The 19,712-nt window shown below is 51.1% G+C and overlaps 1 protein-coding gene across 1 annotated transcript in view; it reads left to right on the top strand.

The window, feature by feature from the left end:
- ZFHX3 (zinc finger homeobox 3) overlaps positions 1-19,712 on the top strand; it is a 704,611-nt gene that overhangs the window by 636,078 nt on the left and 48,821 nt on the right. The gene's annotated exons all lie outside the window — the stretch shown is intronic.

The following is a 19,712-nucleotide window of genomic DNA, read 5'->3' as shown; positions in this document are numbered from 1 at the left end:
AATTCTTAATTGCTTCGCTTACTTCTGCTCTCCTCATGGGACAGATTGTGCAAGATGCTGGAGCTGCCAGGACCCTCATGTTAGCACACTGTCCCTGCTGCACACACTATTTTTAACTAGTGCTTTGTTTTGCAGAGATGCACAAAGCTTTTTCTTTTCTTTTCTTTTCTTTTCTTTCTCCCCCTTCCCGAGGATGCTCATAAGCAGCCGAGGCAATAAAGAGCCGCTCCAGCCGCCCTGACAGCAGCTATACTTGATGAGGCCGCGAGCCCTGCGCTCTCCCCTTGCCGCCCTGCCGCCTGATTCCTCTCTTCGGATTTCCTCGTTCCTTCCCCTTTCGGCACAAGTTTTGGCTTTCAAAAAAATTTTTGTTCAAATTTCTGTCTCCGCATGGATCCTGCAAACTAAGTTCCCTTTTCCCCTTACCCACCCTCCTGATTCTGACTTCCACGCCCCTCCTCCTCTCTGTTCTGATGAGTATCTTCCTCTTGGAGATTTCCAGTCCCCTCTCGCGAGGGTGTAAAATCCAAGAACCAGATCTCAGAGATTTTGAAATAAAATAAAAGTAAACTCTGCTTTAAAAACACTTTAGCAGGAAAGCCAGGCTAATTGTAAATCAATGGGTCTTAAAATGCAGCATCGATCTCCAGTTAGAAGTTTGAAGGGGAAAGCGGTAATTACTGCACCAGAACGTAGTCTCTCTTAGTAAGTTCTGGGCAGAAAAGAAGGCTCATTAGGGCTGTGCTTCGGAATCTGAGTAATTAGTTTAAAAAGTACTTTTGTGGTGTTATTCCCTTGGCTAGAAATTAGTGGAGTCTTCACAGATTTATAGCTCAATTCTGATAAGATTTGGTTTATTATCGTGTTTGGTGTGGAAGAACCTTGATATGTGATCACCCAGGTGAAGAGTCAGGGAAGCATGGGCCAGGGTCTTGGGAATGAAGAGCCTTTTAGAGTGGACGGGGTTTGATTCTGCAATGATTCCAGTGTTCCCAGAGAGTACTGAATGTGGCCAACTTAGAGCCCTAGCATGGCAGCTCTCTTAGAACATCAAGGGCCAACTTTGTTGTCTGTCCCTCAGGTGAGCAGAGACCTAGTAAAAGAGGTGACGTTCTTGTCCGAGTGCGTGTCGACACGATGGTTCAGTGGCAAGTTTGGATGTAACTCAGCCAGCTTGGGTCCCCCAAGGTGGGATCTGCTGTGGTCCAGTTGGATCCACAATGCCTAGAACCTAGTCAGTGCACACTCATAGAGATGTTTAATGACTTGGCGAATCAATCAGTGAACAAATTAGACAACCCTTCTTTTCTGTCTTGGAGAGAGAGCTTCTAAGCTCTAGTCTGTGGGAGAGAAGACAACCATGGAAGCTTTCTGTGTGGTTAGAGTATTAAGACAAGGACAACTGCATTCTCCGTGCCCACTTTTGCAGAGGAATCAGGCAACCCTTTCTTAAGGGGAGTTGAGTGTTGCTTCCATGGCAGATCATGAAGAGATCGTGCTCCCTCTTCACTTTTTATTGGAAAGCAAATACACAACATAACACAATGCTTTGAAGTCCGCTTTCATCATCCCATGGCACAGCTCTCTCCATCTGGGCATGTGGTCTTTCACGCGCCCATGTAGTACTGAGAGTGAATGCGGTGTGTGTGAGCATGTTCTGTCAGTGGAGGGCTGTGAGTTTTTACATTCTTTCTCGAAACTTTAAATTACCCATGTTATAAATAAATGAATAAATAAATAATCCATGTTGCTTCTAAGAGAGGCTCTCCAAAGAGTGCACTCCGCTCATCTAGAGCGATACCTCAGACAAAACAGTGCTTTGTAAACTTTTATTAAGTAGTGCTCTCTTCTCTAAAAAATGAAATCTGATTTTCACCCAATATATAAATAATTTTTCTAGGAAAGCTGTATAAAATGGGAATAAAGCAGAGGTGATCAACATTTTGATCAAAATCAAGAGTTATGGAAGGTATAGTTAAATAGGATCAGCTACGCTTCTGTTTTGTTTATGGGTTTCGTTTTGGTTCCCTTATTCTGCAAATCCTTGCCCATGTGGAAGGAGTTCCAAGTGCTAACTGTTTTTTATAAGCATTGTGTCTTGCAACCTCAGAAGAATCTCCCAATTAGGTAGGGAGGGCAGACGTATCACTCTGAGGCCCACACAAACTCTAGCGTGGCCAGAGTTAATGGCCTGACCTCCAGGGTGTCACATTTTGGCAAATACCATATTTGAGTAGGTTTTATTTTGACAGCCTTTAGTAAGAACCAGTAATTTAATGAACAACTTAAAATTGGAGTCAAACTTCGCAGAACCCCTGCGAGTATTACGGGGGTCCCCAGCGAGCTGTTCCGAGACCACTGTACTCTACGAACTCTGCCTTAGAGGCGCCCAGAGACTCCTGCCGTTGGAAGACCCTGGGGCTGCTCTGACTGAAAGAATCGCCGTGGTGTTGAGTGGCTGGCGACGGGCCCCTCGTCTGCGTATCTACCCGTCACCTTTGTCGGATGACCATGGCGGAGGGTGTGCAGGCTTCTGCTCCATGGAGAAGGACTTTGCACGTTGAGGAGGTGTTGGCCTCCCCTCTGAGGCCTCTTGCCCCTCTCCTCTCTGCTCTCTGTCAGGGTGACCCCTGGCTGGGGCATCTCTCTCTGGCCCCTGCCTCGGTCTGTTCAGGACTTGCCTCTGCCCTGTGAATATGGAAGGTACTGATGGTCCACGTGGAAAGATGTCACTTTCTATTTATAAATCAGAGGAAATATTTCTACTGTTTATCCTAGAAGCCCTGAGCTGTGCTACCGCATGCTGAGAATTATGTCCCTGAGCCACAACCTCAGCCACCCTCCTGTGTTCTGTCACCGCTCTACCCAAAGCAGCTGGCTTTCCCACCCTGTCTGCTTTTTACCAATTCTTGTTGCTTCTACCCTCTCTCCTTGAATTAAATGTTTGTGCTTGCAAAGTTTATTAATAGCGCTGGCACCGCTGAGTAGTGATTTTCTTCCCTTTTTACATTTATTTTTGGCTTTTAGAAACAAATGTGGAATAATATTCCAAGCTTCTCCCTTTGGGGGCAAACTCCAGGTAATCCTTTTAAAGCGCATCTTGGGGGTCAGGCATTCCCCACTTACCCTCCCAAAGCCACGGGTCTGTCGGCTCATCCCCTTTGCCGGAGTATTAATGCCCTCGTGTTCGCTCGTCGTCAGTAAAGTCCAGCTGCAAATCCTTGGGCCTGGGGATCCACCTACACCCAGTCCCTGAGCCTAGAAATTTCTGAAACAACTAAAGACTGTTGCTGCCTCGAGAAAATTTTTCCCCAACTGTGACTTTATAGGGATATAAGTGCTGTTGAACAGATTTATTGTATGCATTTCAACAAACATTAGAGTGCCCCTGTGTGCACAGATTTACTGGGCACGTGGTGGTCCCTAATGTGAAAACGCCTTTTTGGTACCGGAGCTTGGGATTTAAGGTGAGCAGGCGAGGTTTTCCTGCAGGACCAGTCAGTCGGAGGCACGGAGTGAGGTGGATGCCGTTAGGTGTGGTCAGCAGATGTGACTGTGCGTCGAGGAGGTTGGGAGGTCTGGGAAGGCTTCCCCGGGTGGGCAGAGGGCTGATGCCTTTGGTTTGTTGTTTTCAGGCTTGTGTGATCATTGTCCAGAGGCTGGTCTGGGGACCAAATCATTTCTATCAGTGTCTAATCTAGAAACATCTCCTGATTCCTTCAGCCCTCCTGTTTGCTTTAACAGTCTCCAGGCGCTTCCCATTTTCCTTCTAGCTTATGTACCCTGATAGAGTAGCACTTACATCACTAGTGGAACATGGAAAGGTGATTTTCACATGGAAGGGTAGGTGTGATTTTTTTTTTTTTTTTAATTTGGCTATATGAGCTCCAAGCGGCCGAGAAGCCACCTGGAAGTCAGTTGAGAAGTGGGAACTCTAAAGAAAGGCATGCTTGACATGGCTCTGTCTTCTACCCCTGAACAACCAGGGAAGCGAATGGCAGCCTCTGGCCAGGAATTGATTGCATTAATTGATATGCCAATAAGAGAGCTTGTTATATCCGCCATTGGTTAGGAGGCCAGCTAACAAGTCCGCTGATCAATGGCACCAATAAAGATTTCATCCATTAATGAGCAACATGGTAATTAATGTTATCCATAAACCAATTAGCCTGGCTAGCTAATGCGCCCGTTCACGCGGGGAGCGGCAGGCACCCACCCATCCGGCGTGGAGGTGGGTCTTCAGGGGGTTCCGTGGGGTATGACAGAGCCTGAGACTCTGGAAGGTTTGTTCCAACTGGAGGATGTGCAGAAAACGTGGAGCACGCAGAGCCCCTGGCAGAGAGGGAAGGCGAACAGAGTCCTAGCTGGGCCCCAGCCTGGAGCGCAGCTGGACCCTGCTCATCCCCACACCTGCTGGGAGGGGAGCAGGACACTTTCCTCTCCCAACTCCTGCCCGCCCAGCTTTCCCACGCAAGTCTCTCAGGGGCTGTTAGGGGCCGTAATGGAATGACTGAGTCCCCGGGTCACTCGAGTCCCAGCTGGGCACACCCTCCCCGGGGACACCCCCATCCGTGGCTCACACACACTGCCCTGCACACTCCTGGAGGGCGGGCCGAGGCCTCTTCTGGGAACCATGAGCGAGTGGTAAAGTCATTAACAACCCTCCAGCCCCCTGCCCCCATGTTTCATTTAGGAAGAAACATTTTGTTAGAAGAAAGAAAGAAGGAGAAACAGATGATTTGAAGCTGTGCCTTTTTCCTTCCCCCCGCTGGTTTTTTGAAATGACATCAGTGGGTTGTTTGCCAAGCATAACCTGGCAGCCTGGCGGCTCTGCCTGACTGCCTGAGATTTCTGGGGACCGTGCAGCTCGCCAGCTCCAGCCGTGGCAGCGTGCCAAGGTGACGTTCCGTGACTAAGCAGAAACGAGGGAGAGGGAGAGAGGGAGGAAAAAGGTATGTGTGGTTGGGGAGCTGGGGGAGAGAGTGGTCCTGGGGCTGGGTGTGGCATGGGGAGACGTGGAGGCATTTCCTGGGGCATCCGATCAAGAGGGCGCGCGTCAGGGGAACGCACTGGCAGGCCAGGGAGTGTCCCTGTGGCACCGGGCTGGGGGGCAGGGGCGGTGGTGTTGGGGAGGGGGGTGGAGTTCAGGGCAACAACCCCAGAGCCAGCCTTGGGAGGCTGCCGACCGAAGGGGTCTGACTTAGTAGGGAACCAAATGAGCCAAAGTGAAGGTGACAGCCCCGAGGGCCTGGAACTATTGAGAAGGAGGCTTAGGGAAGCTTTTATCAGCATCAGGCCCGGTACTCCTCAGCAGAGTTTCCTTTGCATTGTTAGGTATTGACCCTCAGAGACCCCTTGTGGATTCCCTAATTGAAAATTAATACTAGATCAATGCCATGGGCAATTTGCATATCGATCATAAACAACTTTGAAGGCGCCGAGTGTGCGGCAGATCAATAGGGCTCCTGAGTAGGCTGCAGAGGGAGCACCTCCCAGTACAATGCACTCCGAGAAAGGTTAATGATTTGGGAAGTTCCTAACTGCTCATCGCTGGGAACGGCCCCCACACCGCACAGCATCCACAAGAGCAATTAGAACTGGCCGAGCCACCTCCCCCCGCCGCCCCCGCCCCCCCCCCCCCCAGTGGAGGGGAGGGTGACTGCTGGTGTGAGGGAAGGGGCCGGCCATGAGTGTTTTCACAGTTGCCTTTTTTGGTGATGGATGAAGTCTTGGGGCAGTTTATTCTGGGAAGTGTACTGTAAAAGGCAGCAACCAAGTTAAGGCTCCAGTAACTGGCCTGGCCCCTTCCCCAAAACACAGTTCTCCTGATGATTGGAATGGAATGAACTGGAGAAGGGGTATGGCTCCTCAGGCTTCTGGTCACTGCGGAAACCCAAATTAATGTGCGCCTGAAGCCGTGATGGGTCTGGCCCATTATGCATCCTATTCCACTCAGCTCCCAGTTTTCTAGGTTTTGCCTCCTCGCTCATCACCTACAGTCCCCTGCTTGGTGCCTTCTTGTTCCTCTCTGGCTTTTGGCCTTGCCTTTCTGGGCAGTCCTGTGGATCCCCAGCAAACCCAGAAGGAGCTCCTCTGGCTGCCCCCCCCCCCCCACTCCCGTCCCCTCTGACTTCTTGTGTTTTCTGCAGGGCCCCTCCCTCTTCCCTTCTGGCCAAGATCCAGCTCCTCTGGTCTCCTGGCCAGAGAAACAGCATACAGAGCAGCTCCTCCATAGGTGTTCCGGGTTCACCATTCATGTTTAACAACAGAACCCAGAACACTTGAGGGCTTGCCCACTTATTCTGTCTTGGAGGCCCCAGGGTACTTAGAGATGGCTGGTTTGAGGATGGGGGCCAAGAGCGGCCCGCGGAGATAGGTGATGCCCGTCTACCTATACCTCGCTACCTGGCTCTAGCCCCGGGACAGCAGAGGGGGGTGGTGGTGCTGCCGCAGGAAGCGTGTGTGTGTGTATGCATGTGTGCGTGTATGTGTGTGCATGAGTGTGCATGTGCGTGTGTGTGCACGCCTGTGTGTGCGCATGCATGTGTGTGCATGTGCGTGTATGTGTGCACGTGTACGTGTGTGCGTGTATGTGTGCACACGTGTGTGCGTGTATGTGTGTATATGTGTCTGCACGCGTGTGTGCATGTGTGTGCGCGTGTGTGCATGCGTGTATGCGTGTGCACACGTGCGCATGTGTGTATGTGTGCACGTGTGTATGTGCGTGCACGTGTGTGTATGCGTGTGTGCGTGTATGTGCACGCGTGTGTGCACGCATGTGTGTATGTGTGTGCACACGTGTGTATGTGTGCGTGTGTGTGTCACTAGGGGAAGACACCTGTTACGTTGTGGCGAGTGGAGCAGAGTCTTTTCCCACAAGAGCCCATTTAAGAAAAGCAAAGTGCTGCCCCCCCCCACACCCCCACCCCCAGATTGATCTTGTGCTGGGAAGAGCCGGCATGGAAACAGCAGCGCTGCCCGGGTCACGTAGCTTTATATGATTATTAAGTTTGCAAAGTGTGTTGAAATTCACGTATGTGAAAGGGCAGTACGGTTTCAGAGAAGGGACGTGCAACGGTCGGCGTTCCTGGCTTGGAGCTACAGCTCTTGTGAGCCTCGCGTCCCTCGCCCCAGTCCTGGTGCGGACTCTTCAGCCTCTCAGGGAGGTGCTTTGCTGAATGGGTGCCCCCACCACCCAGTGCTGCCGTGCGGCCTGTGGCAAAGGATGGTCAGCCTTCCCCATCCCCTCTTTGCGTTTGTTGCACTCACGATCAGCTTCTGCCCACCGCCCCAGGAAAGGGAAAGGCTCAAGGAGATCGTATATATTACACATACGCGTGTTTGGGGAGGTCCCTTAGCCTTGTACTGGAAAGCCCTAGCAGTGTAACCGTGGGAGGCTGGGCAGGATCTCGCCCACGCAGCTCTCTCCCAAGGGGAGGAATCCATCCCAGGTTCGGCTTACCAAGCAGGGTGGGGAGTGTGGGGCCACATCTGCCCAGAGGACGGGATGCTGAAGAGGAGCCCCTTGTTGTCATTTTCGTAGAAGTCCCTTGCGTGTTAGCGGGGCCTCTGGCCCACGGGAACTCGCCCCCATGACCTGTCTGACTCCTCTTGGGGCCCTCCTCTCTCTCTCTGCTCCCACCTCGGGCCTTTGCACGTGCAGTTCTTCTCTGCCTGGATGGCCCTTGTGGCTCGCGCCCTTGCTTCCTCCAGGTCTTCGCTAAGCTGCCAGTAGGAAGTGACCCCTGGGATTTCTTTTGTCCCCCATCCCTACTTTTTCATCCTCCCCCATCAGCACCTGACTTGAAGTATGTTCATTTGTTGGGTGGCAGCTTGTCTGTCTTACCCCCCCCATCCTCTTTTCTCCCCCTTGCCCTTCGAGAGCAGGGAGTTTTCCTCTCTTGTTCCTCGCTGTGTTGTCAGTACCTAGAAGAGGTGCCCCATGAACATGCGGCAGACGGGCGGACGGACGGCGTGAGCAGAAGTTTAAGTTCTCTTGGGAGAACGCAGCAGCTCTCGAGGCGGTCGTGAAGAGCGTGGGCCTCAGCTTCAGCTCTGTTGCCTCTGAGCTGCGTGACCTTTGCCACTCATGTAACCTCTGTGACCCTGCGTTCCCTCACCTGTGAAATCTACTCCAGTTGTGTTCCCCCATTACTATTATTATTAGATACCAATGACTTGAGCAAATGGAGTCTTTCTGGGCACATGGTACTGGTTTTTAGGATCAGGCTCCTTGCAGCAAAGGATTTCCCAGGTAGGAGAAAAGGGAGGGATGGAACATTTCCTACTGCCCAGTCCCACGTAGCTAGTCCCTTCCTCCTCTCTTGCAATCAGGGCCTTTGTGATGGGGTCAAGAAAATGGCAGCCGGGGCAGAGCCTCTTGGGGCAGGATGGGGGTGACCTGACAGGAACCTGGGAGCACACGGGGTTGGGGAGGGATTGGAGGGCCGATGTCAGCTTGATTCAGGGCCCAGCGGGCAGGTGCGGGGCCATCCCCGTGCATGTGATTACTTCATTATGGAGCCTTTCATTGACTTGGCTGCACTGTGCTGATGAACTGAGACTGGGGACGAGAGCACATAATTGAGGGAAATAAATTCCCATCACAGGCCTGGCTGTAGCCAGGAGTAAGCGTCCACCTCCTCCGGGTGTGTGTGTGCAGGTGTTCACGTCTTCCCTGGATGCTTCTCCCTTTCTCTCCTCCCCTTCCAGAACCTCACAGGCATCGGCTGCAGGCCCAGTGAGCAGCCTCTTTGCAGACCTGCCTCTGTTTACCCCGCTTGGGGCTGCTCTTCCAGTAACTGGCCTCGTGCACTTGGACGTGTGCCTCCGTTCATCCTCCATGGGACGGGCACCTGCGGGGCCTCCCTCCGACCCTTCACACACCTGTTCTTCCTCTCACTCAGTCCATCTCCCTTTGTCCATGTGTTTATTCTCCTCACACTCTGCCTGTGCCCCCCCTTAGCTCTCCATGAAGACAGAGGAGGGGAAGGCACGGGTGCCGCCCTTCTTAATTGAAATCCCATTTCATTCATCTGGGAAATGAGGCAGGGGAGGGGGTGGGGTGCTTCCCCCCCCCCCCCCAGCAGCCTCCTCGCAGCCGGTTCCACAGGCACGAAGCCCGTCTCGAAGCCTCCAACACCATGAGTGTGTAGCGACGTCATCAGAAACAAATTCAGCAACCGGAGTCATTTGCATTCAGCTAAACCAAAAACCACACAACCAGCCACATGGTTTAACCACCACACACACACAAATGTTGTAGCGCGATGCATTTTCTCAAAACCAGGAAATGAGTGGCTCAGGTCACCCGAGCATCTGAAGTTGGTCATTACTAATCAGTTGTTTACAGCAAAGAGATTTTTTTTTCTCCCCCAGTGTTTTCTAGGCCTTAAAAACATTTCCTGGAATCCTGACTGAAGTCTGTGTGTGCCGTGGGCTGGTGGTGCACATAATGGCTGGACTGGGGAGGCAGGTTGCCTCAGTTACAAAGAAGCATGGGTGGTGTGAAGGCAGAGTCGAAAAGAAATGGAGAGCCCTCACTTGACACCCTCTGACCTCAGCCGGTGGAGCTGAATGCTAGAGAGCCAGGACTGAAATTGCAGTCACTTTAGATTATTTGGAGCGAGGAGAGGCAGGGAAAAAAGGGTCTGTTGACTACAGGAAGGTGAATTCTTCCTCTGCTGAAAAGCTTATTAGTGGAAGGAGAAAAAGCAATTACTTGGCTTTTGCTAGTTCTCCGAGGCAGGGATTCGGGGCCACACCAGCCCCTTGGACCTCACCCTGGATCCAGAAGATCTCTGACAGGCTCTGCCCTGCACCATTTGGGAGGAGTAGTTCTGGGACAGCCCCCTTCCAGAAAGAGCATGAAGGGAGGAGCAGGGGAGGGAGGGAGAGAGGGACAAAGTAGGAACGCGCGCGCGCGCGCGAGAGAGAGAGAGAGAGAGAGAGAGAGAGAGTAGGAAAGAGCCAGGTGGGGGGGGGATGTGCGAGAACTATGGGTTGTTCTGTCTTTAAACGTGATGGTTTTATTCCGGGTACCACATTGCCACGGGGCAGGAAGTTAACAGGATACTATTTGCCTAAACTAACAGATATCTAGGTTCTTAGGGGATGGTTATTGGTCTTGGCGAGCCCATTTTTATCCTTGCTATTATGCCTTTTGTCTCAAAATGGAAAGAAAAGCTAGATGCTGCTTTGAACAACTATGGTTCCACTCTTGGAATCCATTTGCCTCAGCCTTCCAGCTTTTCCACAGGCCTTTGCTTCTTTCTTTGCTGGTCTTTGTGCCCGTTCCGTTCGTCCTCCTATTGATTTCCTGACCCCGTGGACTTTGAGCCCCACCCCTCTCCAGGCCCCAGTCTCCTGGTCTGGAAAATGGAGGCGCTTGCTGTCAGCTCCCTCAAATCCCTCAAAACAAAGGCAGATCCCTCTGATGACCACGTTTCTGCAAACGGCCGGTAGTTCTTCCTCCTAAATCTGTTCACTCGTGCCTTTCTCTTAAAAGCCCAGTTTTCTGTTCTTCCAACTTGTCACCAGCGTCTTCCAGGAGTTGAGTCAATTCGTAGAGTCTTTTCACACAGAAATTGACCTTTTTTTTTTTCCAGTCATCGTTTATATTGAATTTAAAGATATGGTTTTTTGGTTTTGGTATTTTTTTTTTTTGAAAGGTGCTCATTGGTTACTGTCTAAATCCTCCTATTCCCCCTGTTTTTCTTCCTTTTGATATTTAAAATTGTTGCTTGGTAAGTGAGAAGTCATTCTCGTTTTCTCTTCCTAATCACTGAGCGATTTCATCTTCAAGATAACATTGTGTTTCGGCTACTTTTCGTTCACATCCCTGGCTTGCTTTATTCCCTTCCTTGCCATAAATGTTGGCCTTACAAAGTGAAGCAAACCCTTTCACTTATTGCAGGCTTCATTTCCATATTCTCTCTCTGCCCCAGGGTCCATATTCCCATAGGAAGAGTTGTCCACCTTCGGAAGTTTGGGGAGGATTCTGACTTAAGATATTCCCTTCCGGGAGCTTCTAGTCCTTTCTCCTGGTGCAGCAAGTACACAGAAGAGTGTAAATGTCCACTATTACTTCTTTTTTTTTTTTAATATTTTATTTGTTTAATTTAACAGGTAGGGACATAGCAAGAGAGGGAACACAAGCAGGGGGAGTGGGAGTGGGAGAGGGAGAAGCAGGCTTCCCGCCGAGCAGGGAGCCTGATGAGGGGCTCGATCCCAGGACCCTGGGACTACGACCTGAGCCAAAGGCAGACGCTTAACGACTGAGCCACCCAGGCGCCCCCACAATTACTTCTGTGAAGTAGGACCGTGTGCTGTCAGTTGTCACAGATCCCTTATTCCTGACTGTCCAACTCTTGGTCGCCGAATTTACACTTTCTGCCCAGATCCTCAGTGACCTTCTCGTGTCTTGACACCATTTTCTTTCCCTTTGGTTTCATGTGTTGTCAAATGTTCCCACCATGAGAGAGTATGGGTAAGAGTCTAGAATTTAGGTTCTTCTATTGAGTTGTTGCCTTGATGATTATGACTGTTTTTGTGCCTTAAGATGCATTATGGTGTCACTTTGGGGACGTGTGATGGACTGCATTCCCTTTCCGGGGATTCTAGCCTGTCCTTAGGGCACAGGCTAGCCTCTCACGGGAGGAAAGGCCCAGTAGGCACACCCAGTCCTGAGGCTGAGCCTAAGTATCGTTAGCAGCTCTGGGAGATTTGGTGACGGGCCCCTTCAGCTGAAATCATCGTGAAAGGGCAGGCGTGCTGATGGTGGTGGTCTTCTGTCAAACCCCAGAAAAAGAACATTTCATTGAACGGGATCCAATTTTTTTAGATCTAGAGGCTTTGTATTCGACCACTGGCATAACTTTGGAAGTTTCTCAAAGGGAGGAAGAAGATCCAAGAATTTTATCTCTCCTTTTGGGCACAGAAGAGCTGTACAAGGTGCGTGTTAAAAATGACAACAACTTAGCAGCCCCGTCTGCTTTTCCTCACGTGGAGCAGGAAAGCTCTGGAACATAAACCTTTGGATTTTCTCAGTCCCTCAGCTTCCTGCCTCGCTTTCTTTGCAATTTCCTAGGAAATGTCAGCTGAAACATGCCACTGCTGCCGCCGCCTGGTTTTTCAGGCTGACGTGTGCTGGGGGACTCGATGGTTTTGGAGAACGGCCCAGGTTTTTGCTTTCCCCGTGTAGGCGCATCCTTAAATGTCTCCGGTGTGACCGTAAACGCTTCTGGCAGAGGCGGGCTCTTCTCTGCTTGCACCGGGCAGTGAGCGTGCGGTAGGTGCCTGAAGACAGGCCTGCGCGTGCGGAGGTGTCAGCCTCCATTCCGGGCCGTCGCCAGGGTTCACGTGTATGTCTGGCGCGGGCTTCTGCGGTTCCCGGTGCCGTTAGGTCTGCGGGGGTCCGCGTGCATCTGCGTGCATGCGCGGGTCTGGACGAAGGAGAACAGGCTTAGCCGGTGCTTTTGTGGGTGCGGTGTTGCCCGAAGTTGGCCTGATGTCTTTTTCCTGGGTTAGGCTTGGAAAGTGTCGGCCTTTGTTTGTGCTTTATTTTTATGAATCAGCTTGTTTTACCAGTGGCTGCTGATCATGCAAAATGCAGCTCGTGAACAGGCCGTGACGCTGCTGTCCACCAGTGGGAGTGGATGCCTATTTCTGCATGCACCCGGTGCTTCCCAGGGACAAGGCTGACTTCTTAACAGTCTCCAGACTCTTCGGACACTGTGGGCGTAAGACTGAGGCCACACACAGGCTGGGAATTCCAGCCCCTCGTTTGTTCTAGCCTGTGACTTAGACTTCTGGAGTCTACGGCTTTATTTTTCTGGGTTGGGTGCTGTTTGTTTTGATGGCCAGCCACAAAATGCTCACCTGTTTCTCTTTCAGTTTGCTTTTTTTTTTTTTTTTTTTGCACATCTTCGCCCCACACAGTCCACCATTCCCTTGGGCGATGTCACCTCCTGTCTCCCAGTGTTGTAAAGGCCTTGGGTCTGTACGGCCTCCCCTCCACCTTCCGTTCCATGCTGTCATTCCTGTATAGATTGCATCCATCAGCGGCGGACTGTCCTGTTACAAGAGCCATCCCGCAAGGTCTCACTTAGACCCATTAGGTTCTAATCACCGCCATCTAATATCACTTCTGGTACATCCTGTTCGTTTCCCATACACCTTCATTTGTACATAGATGCCTAAGTACACTTACAGGCTTTGCTCGACTCTCTTCACCCATGTGTTTCCAACATTTTCCAATTAAAAATAAATAGGGTCTTTTTTTTTTTTTTTTTTTTTGCAAGAAGCGTAAGCTTTCTCCCTCACACGCAAGTCAGTTTCAACGCAGAAGGATGATACCAGTCTTTTTAATGGAAACTGTAATTTTTTTTTTATTTACACTCTTTCTATCACTCATGTGTGTTTATCTGTCCTGTCTTCTCCCCTCCAAACATGGAAGCTGGGCGGTGTTTATTTCAAGCAGAGTGTTACTGAAAGACAGATGCTTGTAGCGACTGCTTAGGCCTCACACCTGGAATGTTAAAAAGCTTTCAGGCAGATCTGTTTGGGCGAAAGATGTCCTTTTCTGTAGAGGAGCAGGACTCGGAGGGAGATGGGACCCCCTCAAAGAGGCTTCTCTTCCTCATCCCATGTGGGCATGATCCCCCAATTCTGACCATACTCCCAGACACCTTAGATGGTGCCTCCAAATCCACGAAATGCTCTGTCGTACTGAGCAAACATATGAGGCCCCTTCTTCCTCCATCAAGGCTGTCTTTCTACTAACCTTGGCTTTTCTCACCTTTGCCCGTCAGACACTCTGTTGTTAAGACTCTTGTGACTTACTCTGTCCCCTCCTCCGTGCGTTCTTGGCAGCACACTGAGTTAGAACCATTATTTTCCTCCACTACTTTGTTTTTACCAGAGGGGGAAATAAAACACCCTTTTTGGTTTCAGGGGCCTTCTATTTTGCATGCCTCTTCTTTCCAGAACATTCCAGTTTGGTGTGAGGTTAAACTGTGCAAAATACTGTTTGAAAGAAAGGAGCAAAAGAGAAAGGAACTTGTCAAAATGCATTTGTTAGATCACGTTTTAAATGAAGTACAATTGAAGGTAGTTTTTGTCCAAAGAAAGGAAAAACCCCTGCAAATCCGCTGAGCTCCCAGAGAGCGCGCCTCCTTTGTCGTCGCCCTGACATTGAAGTGTAATTTTTCATGGTTATTTGGACTGGAAAATGGGGGGGGGGGGACGGGGAGAGATGGGTCTGCGATTATTTCCCATAAATGACAACACAATCACATCACGCTCCGCTACAAACATGCTCGGGGAATTTGCCTTTTTACATTTCATGTGTGAGAGCAAAGCGGCGGTCGGGGCTCTGTGGAAATCCGAGGGAGCTAATCCCTGCTGGATTCAGGCTCCTTCGGGGTTCCGGGACAGAGCTGGGTTTCCTGTTCGGTGTGGATTCCGACACCGTCTCAGGGTTGGGTTTGTGTCTGACACACTGGAACTCACATCTTTCGGTTATTTAAAGAGAGCGAGCGAGTGCGCGCACCAACTCTTCGTGTGAACAGCCACCAGGCGAGTCAGCGGACATATTTAGTTCCTGTGCTTTGTCACTGCACATTTGCTTTCATCCTTTCTGCATTTCTGCAGGGGGCAACCCAGGTGCTTTTGCTAAGAACACAGATAAATGGAACTTGTTGCAATCCTGGCTCTAGGCGGTTCCTCCCTTTCTCTCCTCCCCTGACCCCCACCCACCCCCGTAATTTTAGCAGACTGTTGAGATGGACCAAGCGGCCTTGCCCAGGAGACGGAAGATGGCAGGGCCCGTCCCTCCCCGCACAACAAGAGCGGTTTGCAGCGGGCGCTCGGGCGCTCCGTGTTGTCCGCTCGGGAGGGCAGCCCCGGGAGCGGATGTTTTCTCCGGGAGACCTCCACAGGCCGCGGCCACTTTGAACCCGTAAGATGCTCCCTCCCGTTGATGCGCAAGGCAGAGGTGACGATAAGTAGAGAGCAAAGGGAGAGACGCCCCCCGCAGGCTTGTGTTCTTGTCGAGGCCGACCTGGCTTCACCCAGCAGGGGCTGCGCACGCAGGCTGCCGCACGCCCGGCCTTCCCAGGCTCCCTCCTGCCACACGATCCCCATTTTTCTTGTTTCTATAAACAGTGGCACGATCTTCAAATATACAAAAGCATAAATGGTCTCTATTCTCCAATTATTCATTTTAATAATACCCGGAGTTGCCCTTGGCGTGTTGATTCTTGAAGCCTGGTGCCAAAAGGCAGGGTCGCCGGGGTGGGGGCCGGGAAACGAGGTCAGGGTGGAGGCAGCGAGGAGGCCAAGGTCCTTCAGCGCTGCGTTTTCCTGCAGAGCTTTTCCCGAAGGCCCCCTCCGAGGGCTGGCAGGCCTCCACCGCCTTTCAGGCTCTGTCCAGAAACTCCAGGCACTGTGGCCCCAGGTGTATTTGGTAAATGAACACCTCGTGGTCAGAAGATGTCTTGTGGTGAAATGATCCCTTAAAGGATCCGAGCGCACGAGAGCTCATCCCTGGAGGAAGGAAGTGTGTCTCCAGCCAAGCGCGTCCCTCACTTCCTCTCCTGCTCCCTGTCCCCTTTTCCCTCGGAGGACTGAAATCCACATGTAGAAACATCACCTTCGACAAGGCAGTGTTGTTTAAAACAACTGGTTAGCACCTTGGCCACATTATTTTTTGAGAAGTGACCAGGGTGGGAAAATTCCCTGCCGCGGCACCGGGCCCGACCCGCCCACCCCCTGGACAGCTTTCCCCAGCTGGTAGAGAGGGGGCCGTGGCTGGCTGGCCCAGCCTGGCCCAGCTCGCTCGCCTGGAGCTTAGGTTGGTGAGAAAATGGACAGGACGGAAGACCGGGGCCACCTGGAGGGGAGGCCTCCCTCTGCCTCCCCCGTGCTCTGTCCCGTAGATCCCGCGCAAGAGAGGGACTTCGGAAAGACCTGGGCTAGCAGGAGTGCAGGGGGCCGGCTTGCCTGTCGTCTCTGTCTGTCCTCATGTCTGTTGGGAAAGAAATGGTGTCTTATCCTGAGAAGGTGGGAGAATATTACACTTCTGATGAATTGAATGAGTGCTGCAGGCTTGCAGCCTTGGAGCTCGTTCCTGCTTCACGCTCCTCACACACACACCCCACCCCCTCATCCTTTGCCCCTTTAAGGTTTCCTGTGTACACTGGGATAGTTGTATTTCAAAATGTTCCCCTGGCCGGCGTCAGTTTGGATTCCTGGACCGTTCGTCTTGTGATTTGGCATTTCCCTCACTTAATCTCTACCCTGTTAAGATGTAGAAAGTAGAATGGACCCGTTTTGCCTGAAGTTGAAAGTAACATTCAGGTGATTCCCCACAAGGAACTTTCAAGGGAGATTTTAAGTTTCCCATTCCGTGTGTTGGCATGAAAACATGCAGTCACCTTCACCAAGATGCTAAGTATAAGGTGTCTTAAGAGAACGCTATGCATTTGTGGTAAGCCAAACCACCTTCATCTAAGGGAAAATTTCTGGGACTGCGGTATTGTTGACCAGAAAACCTAACTGCTCGAAGCTGTGTCTCACGTAGTCTCCAGCCACATGGCCAGGGCTGGCAAGAGACACCATTGGAATAAAACCCTGGAGTAAATGTTTGAGAAAACGTGTTTGGGGATGTTGTAGAATGGATTATCACATCCTGGATCTGGAGGTTACTGTGCAGTTAGGAAGAAGGCCAGGGCACATGGAGAGTCCGCCACTGGCCAGACCCGTGGTCATCATTCAGTGAAATCAGACTTGCCAAAACGTCAGGGATGGGGAATGGCATAGTCACAAGCATCGCCACCATTTACCTCTTCCTCCCTGGCTTGGAGAGGGAAGACAAGACTCGGGTTGAAGAGCTGGGAGCAACAGGGTTATCTGGCTGTCAGCATCGTCGATCATATCCTGTTACAAGTTTCTGGTATAGCAGAATTTTAACACACTAGATCTTATTAGAAGCAAGCGGTCTAGACCTTAAGAGTCATCTTTTATATGGTGGGATTTGATTTGACCTGTATTTGCAAAAATAAAGCATGCAGATTCTGTAGAAGAGGCTCAGCCATGAGAGGTTTCCTGTGGATAACCAAAGGCCAACAGGATTGGGCACGCTGGAGTGTTCTGCCCTTGTTTTCCCGTTGTGCCAACCAACGTTTCAGAAGGACGGCAGATGGGCCACAGTGTCCTCAACAAAGTCTGTAGCCACAGAGTGCAGCACCTGCACAGGACTTACAGGAAGAAGAGGATAGGACACAGTCTTGGAGTCCCACCCACTACCTACCAAGACACCCCAGCGTAAGTGGCCGCCACCTTCCGTGGTACTCCTGATGGTCCTTACGTTGCAGCCCTTTCTCACTTGCTTCTGTGGTTGTCCTTGGTTAATTAGGTTGAAAATGGAGAACGGAAAAGCTTTAACCCTATCTTCAAAGTAGGCTGACTGGTTATTTTGTTTTCAAAGAAGAGGTCCTATATACAATTAAAACTTGTTTCTGGTAAACCTCATTCCAGGAAAGATGAGCTTTTAACAAAAGGCTTTTGACAGCTGCAGGCTATTTCATTTTTTTTAATGCCGAATGAAAAATCAATACATTTTTCTGGGTTATACATATTCAGAACAGGCCTGATATTTCCATTATAATGGAAAGTGGGTGTCTGTGCACATCTCGCCTGTCAGAGCTGCACCACCGCATTTTCCAAGCCACTGCTAAATATTTCAAACCCGATTTGATTGTGGTTCATGACAGCTAATGTTTCTCAGCTCTTGAGCCTGCCGACAGGCGAACGCACTTTATTCCCCCCCAAATATGGCTCACCCCACAGAAAAAGGAAAGAACAATTTCGTCCTTCAGGGATCCCGGATCATTGTATTATTTAAGTAACATGATCGCCCGAGAGCCTTGGGTACAGACACCCTGATTCTTAGGAGAATTTCCAAATTTCTGTCACATCGAGGCACTCCAGGGGCTTTGTTGGGCTTGGGGGAAGGTTTGAATTGATCTCCGTCCTCCTATTAAGAGTTGGGAACGGAGGGCCTCGTCTCGGTCATTGACTGACTCCCCTTCCTTCGAGTCTGAGAGCAGTTTGTGAAGGATACCCAGTGGGCGTGGCCCTCGGCCCCAGGAACCCCAGGAACGGGGTGAGCAGGATTGTGTTTCCGGCACCCCACCCGGCACGTTTTCTTGGGTAACGTATTGGGGGGATGCGTGCGGTGGCGGTGAGCGCCGACTTGACCATGACGCCACCTCCGTTCTCGCTTCTGCCCGGGGCTCCTCTCACACACCAGTTTCCAGGCTGTTCATGAAATGGTTGCACATCACCACGGGGCTGCCGGTTGGCACGCACACCTCCTTCGGGAGCAGATGGCACCACACGTGGGGGAATCATGCAGTCACCTTCACCAACATGCTAAGTGTAAGGTATGTTCAGAAAACAGTTTGCGTTTGTGGTGAGCAAAACCACCCCGACTGAAGGGAAATTTTCTGCAGCCGCGGTATCATCACCTCAAAAACCTAAGGTACCCCAGGAACCCTTCCCTTTGAAATTCTTACACCTGAGGGCCGTGCGCTCAGCCAGGAGACAGGCGTGAGCAGGCTGGGTTTGGCCTGAGTGCTAGTAAGCGCTGTCTGGGAGAAGCAGTTGTGAAAAGGAGGCAGGGATGGAAATCGATTTTTTTTAAAGACCTGCGGCCGCTGTTTTATGTGGAGGTTGAAGGCAGAAGGGATACCAGGAAGACCTCACAGTCATTCAAGATTTGCTTCTGGTTCCCTAGACCTTTAACGTGAAAATACATTCAAATAGGATGGGTGTCCTCGTTTGAGGGCCCCCTTGGGGTGTACCCGTCAAAGTCAGCTTCTGCTGTAGAGGTTGTTGCAGCTTCTCTGGAGTCTTCTAAAAAGCAGACATTCTTACCTGGCTTGTGCTGGGCCTGCTGCCCCCCGCCAGGAACAGGCAGGACATAGGGAGCTGAGACGACCTCCTCACCCAGGCCCGGGCTTTGCCCTTGAGAAAACATGCCTGGTGTGTTCTGCTTGGTTCTGAAATAGTACTAAACTCCTGGGGAAAAGATGGTTTTGATTTGTCCATTTCAGTCTTCAAAGTGGCACAGCGACTGCTATGTGTCTTAGGGAAGGGAAACGACTTCGTCAGCTGAGGGAAAGACAGGATTTTCCAGATAAAACCGGATCATCAGTCCATCAAGTCTTCACTGGTTCCCACCATCTGTCAGGAGCTGATATTATTTAGAGGGGAGAAAAAATCGACTTCCGTAATGACCCCGGCCAGTTGCCACTGACTTCACGGGTGGAAAATGCAATCTGTGATCTGGGGGAAACTGCCCTCCCCCAGTCCTTGCTCAGTCGGCACGTGGGTGTCAAATATACATCCCTAAGGGGAACAAGGGCTAGATAACCAGCCCCAGGAGCTCAGAGTGTGTGGATGCCGTTGCTCCCCAGGTCCCCACATCGTGGTTCCTATGCAGGGGGACACCAGACCCTTCCTTGGGGGCCCGCAGCCTGGGTCTTAGTGAGTGGGGGTTTCTTTAGGCTTTGGAGGCCCATTAAACATGGGCCGCCCGCAAAGCACTGTGGGCCTGAGCCGTCCAGACAAATTCATAGTTTGTATCTCTGTTTTTTCATCATTTCTCTACCTTTATTGGTATTCAGAGCTCACAGTTTTCTGGTTAC

The sequence above is a fragment of the Mirounga leonina genome, unplaced genomic scaffold (assembly GCF_011800145.1).
Source record: "Mirounga leonina isolate KUSES-001 unplaced genomic scaffold, KU_Mleo_1.0 Mir_180, whole genome shotgun sequence".
Lineage (NCBI taxonomy): Eukaryota > Metazoa > Chordata > Mammalia > Carnivora > Phocidae > Mirounga > Mirounga leonina.
Note: the sequence above shows the minus strand (reverse complement) of the source record. Positions and strands in the feature narration are given on the sequence as shown.